Source organism: Mus pahari, chromosome 1 (assembly GCF_900095145.1).
Source record: "Mus pahari chromosome 1, PAHARI_EIJ_v1.1, whole genome shotgun sequence".
NCBI lineage: Eukaryota > Metazoa > Chordata > Mammalia > Rodentia > Muridae > Mus > Mus pahari.
In genome coordinates this window covers 21,607,337-21,625,470 of record NC_034590.1, presented here as the reverse complement: position 1 = coordinate 21,625,470, position 18,134 = coordinate 21,607,337, and the positions used below count along the sequence as shown (strand labels likewise).

Genomic DNA, 18,134 nt, shown 5'->3' with positions numbered 1-18,134 from the left:
TCCCCTGGGGGCTGACTGTTAGAAGCCTGGGTAGTCTAAGTCTTCAAAGAACATTTCAAAATACTGTCTTCTTTCTGGGTCACTGGGTTAGCTTAGTATAAAGTAACCAAAGATGCATTAGTGGGGGAACTTGGCACAAAGTTCCACCTCTCACAAAAGACCTACTTGCAATTGATAGCTCCTAGGAAAGTCAGCTTTCTCCAGTGGAAAGGCACTACACATATAGGGCACACCCAGGGCAGGCCCCATGCTCAGGAATAGTTGACCAACACCAACCACACTTCAAGGGTGGTATTGTTTTGTTTTGTATTTTGTTTTGGCTTTGTTTTTGTTTGCTGTTTCTGTTTTTGTTGTTGTTGTTGTTTTGAGAAAACAATGCGAAGTTGGGTAGGTAGAGGTAGAAGTTGGGGAGACTAGAGGAAGGAGAAAGAATATGATCGAAATATATTGTAATGGCATTCTCAAAAAAATAATTGAAAACAAAAACATTTTAACTTGACAACCACAAAAAGAGGAGGAGGAGGAGGAGGCGGAGGAGGAGGAGGAGGCGGAGGAGGAGGACAAGAAGTAGATGACAGAGGAGGAAGAGGAGGAAGAGAAGGAAGAAGAGACCAGGAAGGAACCTGTGCTGGCACTGGAGAGGTTTGGGAATAGCAATAGCACAGGGCCGCAGCTTTCACTCCCAGCATACACATTAGGTGGCCTAAACTGACTATAACCCAGCCTCAAGGGAATCCAGTGCTTTTGGCCATCAGGGTACCTGCAGTGGCAGACACATACTCCCACACAGATACACACACATACACATAATCTAAAGTCATAAAAATAAATCTTCAAAAAGGAGAATCTATTCTAGCCAAATTAAATGGCCCATAGCTGTACCCCAGCCCTGGAGAGGCAGAGGCAGGAGGACCAAGGCAAGTTTGAAGGCAATCTGAGCCACAAGAGCCATACACTATTTCAGAAACAAAAAAAAAAAAAGTAAAATGAAAGGTAAGGACAGGAAGCTGGGGAGATGGTTCTGTGGATAAGTCAGCTTGCTCCAGAAGCATGAGGACTTGAGTTCAAATGCCCAGATTCCTCACTAAAAAGCCAGACCTGGTCGCCTGCAATACCTATAACCCCAGAGCTGTGGAGTCAGAGATGGAAGAGGAAGATGGATGGGGACTTGTTGGCGGCCTGAGTGGCTCAAGGTCCTCTGCCCTTAGAGGAAGGCCCAACTGGTGCCAGTGAGCGAGAGCTGCAGACATCGGTCAAGACCTACCTGGATTGTAGAGCAGACACCATACATCCAGGAAGGCCTGAGGGTGATGCAGGCAGGAAGTCCAGGGCAGGGAGTGGAACTGGAGGGAGGCAGGAGATGGTTACCAAGGTGAAACCCAGCTTAGTAGTACAAAGGTCAAGTCTGGGAGTGCTTCACACAGTCTCCCTAGGGAATGTGCCTGTCAAGGGGTCAATGACACTGGATCAGGAGAACTTTCTTTCACCTTTGTAAACTTCCCAGCCCCTGCTGGGTGGCGGAAAGGTAAGGGGGTGGGTGAGTCAGCTTGCTCACCTTGTTTCCTGTCTCTCTGTAGATGTCAGGAAGAACAAGCCTCAAGATGTTAGCTTACACTTCGTTATCTTCATTATCCTTCTTCAGACTCGTGGAAATAAAGGCAGAGAAAGTGACAGGGTCTTGGTATCTACCTCTGTGAAAATGATCGTCCAAAATAGCATGAAGGGAAGCTGAACCCGTTCCTCACTACTTACGTTACCACTGTCTGGACCCAAGCCTGAGGGGACTCCTGGGGTCTCATCACCCAACCCACAAAGCATGATGATTCAGAACCCATGGTGGCCTCTGAGAGAAGGGTATGAGGGAGAAGAGAGGCTTCGGTCTGGAGAGGAACTGGGGTGAGAGGGGAAATACAGTATGCACAGCCCTGGCCAGACTCTCCCAGATGACCCGAGAATGTGTCAGAGGCCGATGTGAATGTGCACAACCCCAAGGGTGAGAGCAGACCTGCTCTTCTTGACACGTGCCCATACCCCCAGGAAACACTCACTGGCCAGTTGCTTGTCCATTCTCAGATCTGTTCATAGCCTTGAGGGAACTGCGCCTCTGCTCTCCACACAGGAAACTCTATTATCTCCCAGACTTCTTTGCACACTGTGTCTAGGTGGGGCTGACCACAGACAGAGCACTGAGCACTGGTGTGAGTGAGATGCCCAGCTCCCATTCTTCTTCTTGGCTGATATCTCCTTTGTGATTTTGGTCTTATAACACCATCTCTGTCGTCTCTGCTTCAACTGTCATCTCCTGCAGCCACCATGGCAGTGAACACTTATTACTGGCCTGTCAGACTTCTCAGGCCTTCTGTGGACAGATCCAATACCCCACACTGCACAGGGCTCCTGGTTCTTTTAGTAGACTGTAACTAACAGGCTCAGAAGACTCCAGCCCCAACCTGAGATCTGCCTAGAGCCTATCACAGGGGTGGAAGGTTAGAGCATCCTCAGTTAACTGAATGTAGTCCTCCAAAGGCCTTGCAAATGGTTGATTGGGAGTCCACAGAATTGATTAAAGTAGACTGGATACTTCTGTTTATTTCTTTCCTATGTGTTTGTTTTGGCCATCAGATTTAGGAAGTTCAAACTACAGCAACAGCTAAGGAAGACTAAGACAGCTATTGTGTGCTTCAATATACTGCTGTGAAATTCCTCTGCACAACACTAAGTATAAATGTTAAGTTATTGTATGCCATTGTTTTGAGTAAGTAGTCTGAATGTAGATGAAGAGAGAAAGTGAAAAACAAATGTCTTAGAGGAGATAGGATGAGGGTCTTAAGTAGCTCAGGCTAGCCCCCAAACACTTGATGTCACTGAGGATGACCTTAAACTTCTTATCCTCTTGCCTGTACCTCCTAAGTGCTGCTTATACATGTCCACCATCATATCCAGATGATGTGGTGTTGGGGAGCAAACCCGGGGGCTTTATGAATGCTAGGCAACCACTCCGCCAACAGATGTGCCTATAGCTACCCAATGCAAACTCAGCAGATTGTGAGTCTATAGAACTGATTAAAGTAGATCGGATACTTCTGTACCAATACCTTTCAAAGATACTTTTCACGATAGGCTGACTCATAAAGGTCACCTGGGCCTCAGTGGAACAGGCATCTCCTCTGCCTCAGTGTCCAAAATGCAGGAAAGCTCCGATGCCCTTCCTCTGCGCAGCCACCACCTAACATTTTAACAACAGAGTTCACAGAAGCCAAGGTGTAAAGCTAAAAATACAAGGGAGCAGGGAAGACTAGCAGAGGTGTGGACACACTGCATCTGAAGCAAGTGTTGAACTTTCCCGAAGTCACAGCATAACCCAACTAGGTCAGATGCAAAACTCCAACTGCACAGGGCTGTGCAGCAGTGCAGGGCCGAGGCCCACTGAGAAACGAGAGGGCCTTGTTCAACTTGGGGTCACCTATGGGGGTTAAATATCACCACCCTGGTTTCTCACAAAGCAGTTCTTGGAACGCCCTTGAGCAAATAATCTTGGACTAGAGGGGACAACTCACACCTCACATCCTCATAGCGCGAGAAGAAGTGCACGGGTTTTACAGAGAAGGTTGCAAAGGAGACGTGTAGGAAATGATGTGATTGAGCAGGGTTTTGATCTATAAGCCCAGCTCTTGGGCAGCTGAGGTGGGAGAATCGCCAGTTACCAGTTCCATGCCGGCTTGGGCTACATGGAGAACCCTGTCATACACACACACAGAAAGAATAAGAGCAGGAAAAGGAATTCACAAGGCGATAACTGCACAGTGCTTCCGAGCCTAGACTAGGAGCCTGGCTGACGTGGGTATTATCATCACTAAGCATACCGAAGCTATGTGACAGCAATGATTTGGGCCCTTTGCCACCCAGCCTATATCATTGGGATGATAAGAGGCTCTCCTAGAGTCTGTGAGGACAGAGAACAAGCTGATGCTGGTAGGTAGCTTATGAGTGCATGTTCAGTATTCACTGCCATTTTACAGAACTCAGTTCCTAAGTTTTGAGGGTGTTTTTGTCGTTTGGTTGTTTGGTTGAATTTTTCCAGAATAATCTAAAAATGCCACTCGCAGGGCTGCAGAACTTAATAACAGTGACAAAGTGTGACTGTGCAATGACTATGCCCAGGTTAACCCTCTTACATTCTCAATGTTGTTTGGAGGGAAGAGCTGCAGGGTGAGGGCACCGCAGGGCCACAGACGGCATCAGGGGCACAGCTGTGCTGTGTTCAGAGGACTTCAACATCACGAGTGTCCAGAGTTCCCCGGTTGTGCCCCACTTAGGCTAGAAGCTACTTTCCCATAACATGAAGGTAAATAAGACTCCACACTCTTTCTTGCTCGTTGCTGGCACAGGAGGACCCGCTGAGGGAAGTGTACCACCTGATTCCACCTGTGCCCAAGGTCCTGTGCTGTCAGGCTTCACCTGAGGATTTGGACAGGCTGACAGGAAGGGGCTACAGAGCACACCCATTAAATAGAAGGACGGACCCAGACCTGATGCCTCCGACTCACACCTCATCCTATGGCTCTTTTAACCCTGCCAAGGCCAATACAGAAAATCTCCTTTAAACTTGAATGTTTTCCTCAGGGCTAGAGGGATATCCCCATGCAGATACATCTTCCAGTTAGTATCATATCTCGGGGCATTTGTGAATCTGCATGAACGTCTAAAGTCCAATTTGCTTCATGACATGACTTTTGTGCCCCTGAAGAAAAGTTCGAGTTAGCCCGTGTAGGATAAATGATGATTTGAAACAAACAAAAAAAAAGCCGAATGCTTTCTGCAGCCAAGCCCAGCTGCCCCCCCCCCTTGCTGCTCTACTGTGACCTGTAATCTGGGGTGTAATCTGCGAGGACAGATTCCAGTGGCTTATGTGCTAAAGCCCCACCTCTACTCACCTTCCCAAATCCAATGCCTCCCTCATGGAATGGCCTCCCTACTGAATGTTCGCCGCCGCCGGTGACATCCCTAAGGCACACCCCAGTTGTCCCTCATAACCATCTGGGCAGTCAAAGCAAGCCTCATTGCAGAGCTGTCAAGACAAAGGCGAGAGGTTACATAATTCCAATTAGCAGAAGCCCCACCGACTCCAAACAGCCCCTCGCCGCTTCATCATCTCTCTCTCGGAGGAAATCATCACAATTGCCACCAACATCCTAGACACAAAAGGTGACAGAGCAAACACGGGGCTCTCAGGCAGACCTCGGGATTAAAATGTAATCTCAAAATAAAGTCTAATAACTTTCCCCCTTTTGAACACACTTGGAATAAAATTAGCATATAAATCAAAGCTTAATTAGGACATTGTAACAAGAATCAGTACCGGCTGCTACGAGGGGTTTCAGGCCTGCTATAATGCACCAAATAAACACCATAATTAGAGAACAAAATCAAGGCGGTCTCTTGGCAATCAATCTCCCAGCCAGGCTCGAGCCTCTCGGCCGAGGGTCACCTCTGTTTGCTATCTTGTGCATCTTGCCTCCCAGCCAATCTCTCTTGAGATGCCACACACGCTTTCTGGTCTGTGTTGGTGACACATGTTCCAGGGTCCTGGCACTCATGAGGAGTCCTAGCACCCAGCGGAGGTTGGGGCGAGTTACAAGATCTCGAAACAAGAGTCTAAGGGCTTCTAATAGAAGCACATACTCCTTATTGCAGCTGTGCTAGGTGCAACAATGGCTGATTTTACTAATCCAGAAATCCTGCCTTGGACTGGAAGAAAAGTCTCCTCTCATTTCTCTCATTTCATTATGTGTGGCCATGTGGCTAGCTTGTAAGTTCTCTCTGTGTGTGTCTCTCTGTCTTTCTCTGTCTCTCTGTCTCTCTGTCTCTGTCTCTGTCTCTGTCTCTGTCTCTCTCTCTCTCTCTCTCTCTCTCTCTCTCACACACACACACACACATACACACATACAGAGACACAGACACACATTCCCCAAGTCCCTCAGAACCTTTGCACATGCCACCCCCTATTCTGTCGACGTTTTGCTGCCGTTGCTGCTGCTGCTGCTGTTGTTTTCTGCATGGCTTTCTCCTTCCTCTCTACAAATATCAGCTCATCAGAGTAATCTTACTCAATTCCCTTGTCTCATATAACAACTCCCATCATTTTAACTCCCTTTGCTGGGGAGCTGGAGGAGACACCGAATTGCGCCATCTACCCCTTTGGATTGGATCAAATAGTGAAATAAAGAAAGAGAGAGAGAGAGAGAGAGAGAGAGAGAGAGAGAGAGAGAGAGAGAGAGAGAGAGAACGAACAAAAAGGGCTGGTAGAAATGGCTCAGTCTGCAATGTGCTTGTTGTGCAAGCTTGAGAACCTGAGTTTGATCTGTGTCACCCACCACAGGGCTAAGGGCTGGAGAGATGGCTCAGCAGTTAGGAGTCCCTACTGCTTTAGCAATAGACCTGAGTTCAATTCCCAGCACCCAGGTTGGGGGAGTGGGGGCTTAGAGCCACCTGTAACACCCAATCCTTCTGCTTACCGGGACACCCATACTCACCTGCATGCCATGCACACCCACCCACACATACACACATGCATACATACATCCAGACACACACATATCCACAGAGAGACATACCCACAAACATAATTAAAAATAACAACAATAAACATTTTAAACATGTAGGGCCAGTGGTGCATGCCTATAATCCCAGCTAGTAAGTGGAGACAGGAGGATCCCTTGGGCTTTCTAGGCAGCCAAGCCAGCCAAATTGGTGAGGTCCAGGTTCAGTGAAACACTGAGTCACTGAGGAAAACACCCAGTTTGCTTCCTCAAACATGTACATACTGTACATACACACACACACACACACACACACACACACACATACATACACATACTACTGAGCATCCACCAGAGAGCAGGGACCAACAAATAAGAAGACAGAACGTGAAGAGCCTCACAGAGAACTGTGTGAGAGAGGAAACGGGTTCAGCAAATAGTATGAGCTAACGCTATGATCTGGCGTTTATTCTCTTAATTTCCATAACTCTGCTTGAAGTAAGTCCTAATTTCCAACCCCTGCTTTCTATAGAGGAAAAAGTCAAAATAGAAAAAGGAAATGCTTTGCCCAAGTTCATAGAGTTTGTGAGTGGCTGAGTGGAAATTTAAACAGGGCAAGGGCTTATCTCTGTAACTCAAAACAAAATACTGTGGACAACTGGCTACAGAATAAAACTGCAGCAACACCATAGAAAAGGCAGGAAAACCAGATGGCAGGGAAATTTGATGTGGCCAGGGAGGGAAGGGGGGACAGCCCGGCAATGCCCTTCAGTGACCTTTGACCTGGGGCTTTCTGGATAAGCAGTTTATTTGGCCAGTCTATAAGTTGAGCTAGCAACTGGAACCCTTTCCACATAGAGGAACAGAGCTTGCAAAAGCCTGGAGGAGGTATCCTGGGGCTCTGGGAGTGGTGGGGAGAGAAAGGTGGTAAGAGGCAGGTGGTGAGGTGGAAAACAGACGTCAGATTTCCATGACAATAGAATTTATCCTTGGGCCAGCTGGAAGGCCTCCAGTTTCCAAAGAAATGTCCCAATGATGAACAGCCACCGTGTGTGCAAAATGTCGTCAAAGTACAGAAAATCTCACCCTTCACACCCTTCACCCACTCAATAGCTGCAAGATATTGACTGAGTGGGTGTCATGGGTGTCAGGAACATGGTCACCACCCTGTGTATAGTGTGTGTGGGGGGGTGGGGGTGGGCAGAGCATGCTGGGGAGAAGTCTTAGACAGCCCACCTGCATATCTTTTGGTCTACACTGCACGGAGCCAGCCAGACCCAGTGTCTGGTGCTCAGTTGAATGGCTCTCTCTGTGTTTAATGAGAAACTGAAGACACATTCCCAAATTACAACTAGTTCCAGTGACCTAAACAACATCAGCGGCCACCTAAGACTTCATCAGATTTGAAACCTTTCTCAGGAAGCCAGCACAGGAGAAATTATGTGGGCTACTCTACAGTGTCAACTTTTCTAAGGGTGATGAAAGGAATGTCTACAGACCTGGGATTCAGTCTGTATTTTGACCTGGTCTAGTGCTTGGAAACTTGTCAAATGACTACAGTCAGCAAAATAAGGCACAAAGAGGCAAACTCAAAGACAAACTGATTGCTTTCAAATGGACTTTAGAAGCATTTTCAGAACAGTCTCCTTTGCCTCCAGTTACTTTTTTTTTCCTCCTGTAGGACAATTGTAGATACTACCCAAACAACCCCTGGCTAATTCCTCCAAGGCAGTCTTCTTTGCGCAACTCAAGAATGCCAAACTTGCTCTGTCCGAGAGGTTTCAGTTCTTCTTCTCCCCTGCGTTACTGTTCCTTCCAGTGCTCACATGGCTGCCTGGGACTCCTCACTAATGCCAAAATTCAGATGTCACCTCCCAGGAGAGGTGGTTTTAGCTGGTCACTTAAGGAGACACCCTTGTGGGGTGTGCGCAGAGCATGCTGGGAGAAGCCTTAGACAGCCCACCTGTGCATCTGTCAGTCTTCATTGCATGGGACCCGCCAGGCCCTGTGTCAGGTGCTCTTCCTTGCGTTTCATGAGAAACTGAAGACACATTCCCAGATTACAGCTAGATCCAGTGACCTAAACAACATCAAATGATCATTCTCTGAGATCTGCTTTGGCTTTCTCCTGTTTTTCCTTACTAAAATGAAAATGTCACCCTGCAAAAGGCTCATGTTTTATCTCCCCAGCCTGTAGCCCATTACAGAGCACACTATAGATCATGCATGAGCTATCTAGGACTTTTCCCAAGCACACTCTGGACACACACAGGATGGAGATGCTGTCCCTGACTCCCCACTCCATCAGTACCTTGCAATAACTGAATGGGTGAAGGGTGAGATTTTCTGTATTTTGACCACATTTTATGCACACTGTGGCTGTTCATCATTGTGGAGCCCTTGGCATGGCATTTCTTTGGAAATCAGAGGCCTTCCAGCTGGGCCAAGGATGCAGACTATTGTCATGGTGATATGGTGTTGCTGTGTGTCCCATTTCAGCCTTGGAAGTTACATGGAGACGACACAGGATCCAGGTTCCTGAATCACGGGAGGAAAGCTGCTGATCGATCACCTATCTGATGTTTCCAGTGAGACTTGAGGTCTAGCTATGGTGTCAGTAAGTATTTCCTTAACAAGCCCAAAACTTTGGGCCAGTTTCTACAAAGCCCTTACAGTCTAGATATGCATCATTGTCTGCTACTGGAGTCATGGATACTTCCTCTGGGTCTGTTACTCATCTTTTCACATTCTAAAGCTATCTTTTGTTCCACAGACAATCAGAATTTGTACCTTGTCAAATCTGCCAGCCTCTGGCTTTGTTGCACACCAAGAAAGAACTCCTCTATCCCAAGATTACAAAGTAACATGCTCTAATACTTCTTTCAGGTTCTTTTCTTTTTCTTCTAAGTGGATCGCTAATTGTCACAATATTTCAATGGCCTATTGTTACTGGTGATGTCAAAGGCTACTTTCTGTTGTGTTTCTTTTTTTTTTTTTTTTTTTTTTGGTTTTTCGAGACAGGGTTTCTCTGTGTAGCCCTGGCTGACCTGGAACTCACTTTGTAGACCAGGCTGGCCTCGAACTCAGAAATCCGCCTGCCTCTGCCTCCCGAGTGCTGGGATTAAAGGCATGCGCCACCACGCCTGGCTCTGTTGTGTTTCTATTCTCCACACTGTTCCCTGAGATAGCTTCACCTGCCCCAGGGTCATATTTCTTGAGGGAAGAGTCTCTGGAGCTTTATAGTTTGTGCTAATAATATAATTACCCTTTCATTATGTTTTGTTCAGCAGTTTTTGACTGTTTGTTCACATTTATTCTCCCGGATAAATTCTAGAGCAAATTAAGTTTTCACCAAAAACATGCCAGTGTTTTGTTTACTACACTGTGCTTATGAGCTAATTTGAGAAACATTGCCTTTATAATAATGAGCCTACCATAGAGAAACACCACTTATTGCTTATTCTTCTTTTGCTTGCTACAATAAAGACACACATTTTTTTTATATTGGCTGTCTTGGTTGGCTTCATGTTGCTATAATAAAATACCTGAAGCTGAATAATTTATAAGAAGAGGTTTGTTTAGGTCACAGTTTGGGAAAGTTAAAGCCTAAGACTGACAACCTTAACCTCCGTAGCCTGTCCTATGGCCCTTCTGGCTGCATTACAGTGCCCTGGGGCATCTGTGGCAGGGACACTTAGGAGAGAGGTCACATGGTGAATGAAGAACTCTTCCTGAAGGCACAGCTTCCAACACCATCACACTAAGTTTTGGTTGGCAGAAACGACAACACTGGTCCTGACATTTTCCAGCTGTGGTTATTCCCAGGTGGGATATGGAGCTTGCTGTTGTGAGGAATCTCCCTGGTGGCTGCTACTGGAGTTTGGATGCAGAATGTCTCTCATATCTGCCCTGTGTTAAAGGTTTGATCTCCGGTCCATGGTGATGAGATGGAGTCTGGAGAGAGGCTGTCTGTAGGTAGGTTCGCCACCCTTGAGTGAGATAGTGGGAATCCAGTCCTTCCTCTTCTCTCTTATATCCTGACTGTGAGGTGAAGGATTTGTCACATTCTTCTACCACAAGAAACCCTCTAACCACAAGCCCAAAACAGTGACCCCTCCACTTAGAGCTGAGGCTTTTAAACTGGAAACTAAAGTAAATCCCTTTTCTTTATCTTTGACTATCTTCTGAACTTGTTACAGTAACAAAAGTTTACCATTGTTCCCAACCAAAGGTAACTCACATATAAGAAGGTTCTGCTATTTAACTTGTAGGTCGTGACCCCTAAGGGTTACACATCAGATATCCTGAATATCAGATATTTATAATATGATTCACAAGAGTAGCAAAATTACGGTTATGAAGTAACAACAAAATAATTTTGTTCTGCATATTTCCTTGTACCCATAGCCTTAATTTTTTAAAAATTTAATAATTAATCTTTTTACATAGTCCATCCAAATAATTCTACCATCCTCAAATAACTGTTTGTCTCTTCCCCTCCAATATTTTAATCTTTTATTTATTTATCTTACCTTACCTTGTTGCTTCAGCTAGAAAGCTAATCTCATCCTGGCTGAGCTCAGGGACATCTTGTAGTATCTTTACTGGAAAGGCCTCTATAACTATACCATTAAATTCTGTGTTTCCTTTCATTTCTCATATTGTTTGTGCTTTATAGCTTTCAGAACTCAGTAAGTTTTAATTAAGAAGCAATGTTTAGTGTCATAAAAATGTGCATTCAACATTCACAGAGACGGCCCCATGGTTTTTCTCTTTTAACCTATTAGTAGAGTAGAATTATGAACAGATTTCCCAATGTTAAACCACACGTTCATGGGACAAAGCCTTACTTCCTCATGGTATGACTTACTTTCAATGCTTTTCTGGATCATATTTGCTAATGTTTTGTATTGAATTTCCTTTCAGCTACATTCAAGATCATGTTGTTGTTGTTTGAGGCCAGTTCCCTTGGAATAGCCTGAAAACCTGATGTGGAAAGTTACAGATCTTCATGAATTAAGTGGCTAACTGAAAAGATACATGGAATAAAGAAACAGATTATGAGATATCTAAAGCTAGTGGCTAAGCCCTCTACTTCTTCACTTTATAGGCATCACTGCATCCTATTGATCTCTAGAGCAATGCTTCTTAACTTGTAGGTTATGACCCCTAAGGGTCGCATATCAGATATCCTACGCATCAGATATTTACAGTACAATTCACAACAGTAGCAAAATCACAGTTACGAAGAAACAACAAAATAATTTTGTGATGGTGGGGGCTCACCACATGAGGAACTGAATTGGGAGGGTTGAGAACCACTGCTTTGGAGTTAGGACCCAGGGAGCTGAAGGGGTTTGCAGCTCCATAGGAGGAACAACAATATGAACTAACCAGTACCACCAGAGCTCCCAGGGACTAAACTATCAACCAAAGAGTACACATGGTGGGATACATGACTCCAGCTGCATATGTAGCAGAGGATGGCCTACTTGGTCATCAATGAGAGGAGAGGCCCTTGGTCCTGTGAAGACTCTATGCCCTAGTGTAGGGGAATGCCAAGACCAGGAAGCAGGAGTGGGTGGATTGGTGAGCAGGGGAAGGGGGATGGGGAATAGGGGGTTTTCGGAGGGGAAACCAGGAAAGGGGATAACATTTGAAATGCAAATAAAGAAAATATGCAATAAAAAAGAAGCAAGCTAAAAAAAAGAAAAAAAGAAAAAGAAAAGAAAGGAAAGGAAAAGAAAAGAGCAGAAAACTAGGGCATAGGGAGAGCCAGAGGTCCAGTTCAAACTCATCCTGGTGGATGACGGCAACACCAGAAAGACAACATTCATGAAGTGTCACTTGCCAGGTGAGTTTGAAAACAAGTTTGTAGTCACTCTGGGTGTGGCATTGAGCCCTGTGTTCCACCTGACAGAGAACCCATCAAGTTCAGCATGTGAGACATGGCTGGCCAGAAGACATTCAGGGACCTGCAGGATGGCTACTATAGCAGTCCACTAGCCCAGTTTGCTATTACAATGCTTGATGTAACACCAAGAGTTATTTACAAGCATGTACCTAACTCATGTACTCATGGAGACCTGAGATGCATGTGTGAAAACATCCCCATTGTGTTACATGGCAACAAAGTGGATATTAAGGACAGGAAACTGAAGGCAAAAATCTATTTATTGTCTTCCAATGAGAAAAGGATTTTCAGCACTATGACATTTCTGCCCAAAGGAACAAGTTTAGAAAAGGCTTTCCAGCATTGGAGCACTTAACTTAGAGTTGGTTGCCCTGCTCTTGCCCCACGTGGGGCAGTCAGGGACCCTGCTTTGGTAGCATGGTATCATCATGATTTAGAGATTGTTCAAACAACTGCCCTCCTGTATGAGGATGAGCAGTGAGAAAGTGGAGCTAGGCCCCTGTGTCAGAAGTCTAGCTTTTATAGGCAGCTGGCCTGTGATGTCAGAGTATGTGCCACCTGGGTTAGCCAAGCTTTTATGGGATACTGAATGGATGGATGGATGGATGGATGGATGGATGGATGGATGGATGGATGGATGGATGGATAGATGGATGGGTGGATGGATGATGGATGGATGGGTGGGTGGATGGATGGACGGATGGATGGGAGATGAATGGACTTCCAAGTAAAGGCAGCAGTTAAAACATACCTTTGGTTTGGGGGGAGGCATGAGTGGTACTTGAGTATTTAGCTGTTTGGAACACAGTTGTTTCCTTCCCGAATTTCAAAGATAAGACTGCTATAGTCAGTGGTCAGATCTTGTTTGTAATTGTCAGTCCCTTTCTTTTGTTTAGACTTAGAAAAAAAAGTTTTATTCCAAATAATCCAAAAATAATAATAATAATAAAAATAAAAATGGTACCTGGTGTGGTGGAACACACCTTTAATCCCAGCAGATCTCCATGAGTTTGAGGCCAGCCTAATCTACATAGTGAATTCTCTGGCAGCCAGAGCAAATGGTGAGACCTTCTCTCAAAAGAAAAGGAAAAAGAAAAGAAAAGAAAAGAAAAGAAAAAAGAAAAAAGAAAAGGATAGAGAGGGTGATTTAAGCTTTGTTGAACTGAATTCAGAAAATGCTAAAGAGGTTTCAAACATTTTAATAAAAGATGGTAGAAGAGACAGACTCTGACTGTACCTACATACCTGGGTAAAACCTCTCTGGCTCCCAAGAGGCAGAAAAGGAAGTCAAGAGGAAGATGCCGTGGGTATTTTTTTACTCAGGATTTTACAAGCATCAGGGATCAATTGCAACATGTGAATTTTCAGTAGCATCTTCATAAAGGAAAAGAGTTCACATTTTAATTTAGAATGCTTGTGTCCTGTTATGATGGAAACGGTTTTTGTTCACTTGTTTTAACCCTTGGTCCCCAGCTGGGGGCGCTGTTTAGGAAGGTTTTAGAACCTCTGGAGCCTTAACAGATGGAAGTGGGTCACTGGGCCAGTCCTGAGGCTTAATAGCCCTGCCCCATTTCCTGTCTGCTCTCTGCTTTGGGCGTGCGGTTCCCATGTACGCAGCTGACTGGTAGCTCCACCTTCATGCCTTCTCCACCAAACTCTCAAGCAAAGTTAAGTCTTTCATACATCAGTCTTACCAGAGTTTTGGTCACGTAACATAAAAAGTAATTATTTTTTGCATGAGAACAGATGACATTGCAGAATATCCCTTGAGATAGAAAATATAAAAGAGTAGGTTGAATGATATGCAATTTCCCATCAAGGTCTGAAAAGAGAGCAGAGGTTCTCAACCTGTGGGTCGCTCTCCCTTTGGGGACCGGCCCTTTTGCAGGGGTTGTTATCTAAGACTATTGGAAAACACAGATATTTACATTATGTTTCATAACAGTAGCAAGATTACAGTTATGAAATAGCAACCGAGTAATTTTATGGCTAGGGAGGGTCACACTAAAAGAATCTGTGTTAAAGGGTTGCAGCATTAGGAAGGCAGTCAACCACGGGGATAGAGAGACCTCGGGCTGAGAGTTGCCTTCTGCCTGGCACCAATTCTAGGGGGACAGTGGGGAGTTTCAGGTGAGCATGCCCACAGCAGTGTGGTCAGAGCCTTTCTGATGACCTGGGCTTGCTGCTGAGCCCAGTGAAGTAAGACAACAGAAACCACAGGAAGACGATGCGGAGCCAGGGAACCCAGGTCTTGTGCTTACTAACTCGGCTTTTCTCTGATACTGTCTTCAAAGGCCAAAGGCTATTTGGGTTACTTTTGCTCCACTAGGTCTGTACTTCCGGGGGGGGGGGGAGGCGCAGGACGGGAGCAGTCAGGACATGATACCATGATCTATTCTGCAGCTCTTAATACTCAGAGACCCTTGAGAGAGTCTACACTTCCATCTCAAGAGAGCTTGCTCTTCTCAAGATTTAGATTTCATCAGGAAAGAAAGTGGAAAAGGACCACTTCAGAACACAAGCCAGATGCTACCTGCAGCTGTTTGGAGGCCTCCCCCTTGCATAGAGCCTTGCCCAGGTGGTAATCCGGGTGTGTGAGATTCTCATGCGTCTGCCTCTGAACAGCACACGAGTCCCCAGTTGCATGAGAATGGGTTATGCTCCAGCTGAGGAACCCAAGATCTCTAACCACAACAGAACGGACGCAAGACGGGCAGTGCGCACGCGTGCCTTACCCACAGCCCACATCAGCCCCTGGGAATGCTTTGTGGGTTTTGTCCTCCATAGGCTTCAGGATGTTGAGCTTCCTCTTAATGGGATGTCTTGTGCTAATTTCTATTTAGCTGGCAGGAAAAGTTCCTTATGACGCTATTTTCTGCAGGTGGTCTCCATCTTTGCTCCTCTAAGTGCATAAATCTTCCTTTTCATATTCTAGGGTTGGCGTTGCAGGTATATTTGATGTTAAAGAAGACTGGCTAATTTTTCTTGTTAAAGATGGTGCTGGATTTTTCTACTTGCTATATATATGTATGTATGGGTATACATATTAAAATTCCATATAATATATAAAATTGAAACTTCACATTCACATATATTAAAGAAAGTCTAATATTCCCCTAATTATATATATATATATATATAAATATATATATATATATATAAAAATATATATATATATATATATATATATATATATATATATATATTAGAAAAGTAAGATTTCCTCTTGGACTCTTCTCACTACATTACAGCACCCTCACTCCCCACCTCCTATTTCTAATGCCACCCTGAATTTTTTGGGTACCCTTGGTGAGTGGACCACATGTGCTGACTGACAGCTTGAGGGGTGAGGAGGGAGATCATAGAGAGATGCTCTGCTTTCTGGCCAGGACACCTGGGCGTGTTTTTCACCAGACTGTGAACCTCTGAAGAACAAAGGTTGAATCTGTTACCCTTTCTAGACTCAGACAGGGTATGTTTTCCAAGCCTTTCCAAGAACCCAGGCTGCTATTCAAATGAGATGTTGCTCAGCAAGTCCACAGCTGCTCACTCCTATACCCAGCCTCAGCCATCTTCCACGTGGCATCAGCTCCAGCATCACTCAAAAGGAGCCTCTCTGCTCTTGTCCTGTGTCTCTAGACCCCATTGGCATCAATTGCACATTGTAACTTTTTGGTGTAGATTGTTAAGAAATGTGTGTACAAACAAGTAACTGAACAAATTGACCCTTCAACTTAATTGTGAGGTTGCAGCAGAAATCAAGTCCTATTCAAGTTCATGTCACTGGGCCCTACTTCAGCATGTCATGTGACACAAAGCAGCAAACACTACACAATTGGACTGAATAATATAGAGGGAGGATTGCCCCCAGATTGGAGCACTTCCATATTATTATAAATGTTGAGACTTGAGTACCATGGAGTCAGGAAGAATAAGGATAGAAAATGTATTATCAAGTTCCTAAGATGTGCCAGGCACTGTACCAGGTGCTATCTCAGCATCCAAGAGGACGGCTTCTCTATTGATAAGTAATACTTTCCATATGAAGTTGTACCTTGCAGTACTGAGGTGGACATTGAAATTTACTAAAAATAAAAAGAGGTGAAGTAGCTGGTTCAACACTGCAGAGCTTGTTAAGTGGCAGAGCTAGATTTGAACCCAGGCACTTTGAGCCTGGAGACAAGACTCCCAGTATTAGGGTATGCCAGGGTATAGACTGTGTCCAGACCTGGCCAGTTAGGTAGGTACTCAAGGAACTGAGGCTCCCCCAAAGCACATGATTAGAACCAAGCCACTATGTGGCAATTTCCTTGCTCTTGAAAATCATTTGAGTGGTTGTTTTTGTTGTTGTTGTTGTTGTCTTGAATTTTGCATATGCAACAACCCTTGGGATTTGGCCTCAAGAGACCATAATGGTCCCGAGGACCAAACGTCCTCATGAACAGAACCTGAGGAATTAATAAAAGACCTCAGTCATTTGGAATAGAGTTGTGAGAAGCCAACAGTTGGAGGATATAATAGAAGGAGTCTCCAGTCCCGCCTGACCCAGACTACAGAGTACAGACTGCTCTAGCAAGGTCCCCTGTTACAACCACTCACTCTGTGGTGCCCCCTTACCCTGGCCATGTGCATTGCTCTGTACCAGTGTATGTGAACATGCCTCCTGTCACCTTGTCAGATGCCCTACCATAAAGATCTCTTCCTCTTTGCAAAAACCAGTGCTATGGTACTGGCATCCATGTGTCCAGGCAGTGAGCCTTTCTGAATAGTAAGCTTTCCTCTCAGACAGTGGCTACAACATGGGCATGGGGTTAACTCTTGGTACATGGCCTCAGAATCAGAAGCCAGCTTTGCATTGCACCTACAGCCATTCTTCTCTTCATACACATGGCCTCCCCTCCTGGCCTCGCTTGAAATGGGGGTGCAGAGGACAGCATTCCAACCACACCACACTCCCTAGATGCATCTATGGGACAGTGTGAGGGAGAGGAAGGTGGGGATATCTATGACACCCCTACATGCCCGTGTATCCTGAGCATATGGGAAGCCTGGATGTGCAGACTCTTAAACTCCAGCCAGTAAAGTCTGTGTTCAGATGGTCCCCAGTGCCATCTGTGGATGGAGATGTTAATTTATACGTGATGGCTCTTTAGTCTCTCACAACCACATGGGAGAGCTGTTAGCCTCATTTTTTGTAGAAAAGATGAAGCTTCTGCCTTCTGAGCAGTGAGTGGCAGAACTGGACTCTGCTTTCAGGCGCGTGTGTATCTGACATCCCAATCAGAGAGAAATTTCACCTTTGCCCCATATGCATGTCCCTACAGACCTGAGTTACTGCTGCCAAGCTTGTGGGTGAGTTGGTGAAAAAGAATAGGGGGAGGAGGAGTGAGGGCACCCAAGGCCAGGAATAGGGAGAGGTGGGGAGGGGAAGGGGAGACACATGTGCCCCCTGCCTAGGAGAGAAGGATGAGAACCAGGAACCTAAGGAAACTGTGTCAGGGGGGGCCTTAAATGCAAAACCAAGGAGGCTGAACCTGGGCGAGGACTCAGTGTCGCCAAGACACTGTTTTGGTCTGTGTTCCAGCAGCAGACATAAGATCAAAGGACCCTAGATGTCCAAGTTTCCAGCCCCAGCCTGAATATGTGCCACAAACCCAGAGTCTGTTTCTGGTCAAAGGGAC

The 18,134-nt window shown here is 45.4% G+C and overlaps 1 pseudogene; it reads left to right on the top strand.

The window, feature by feature from the left end:
• The first annotated feature begins 11,338 nt into the window (after positions 1-11,338).
• LOC110336014 lies at positions 11,339-12,808 on the top strand (annotated as a pseudogene).
• Positions 12,809-18,134: the final 5,326 nt, after the last annotated feature.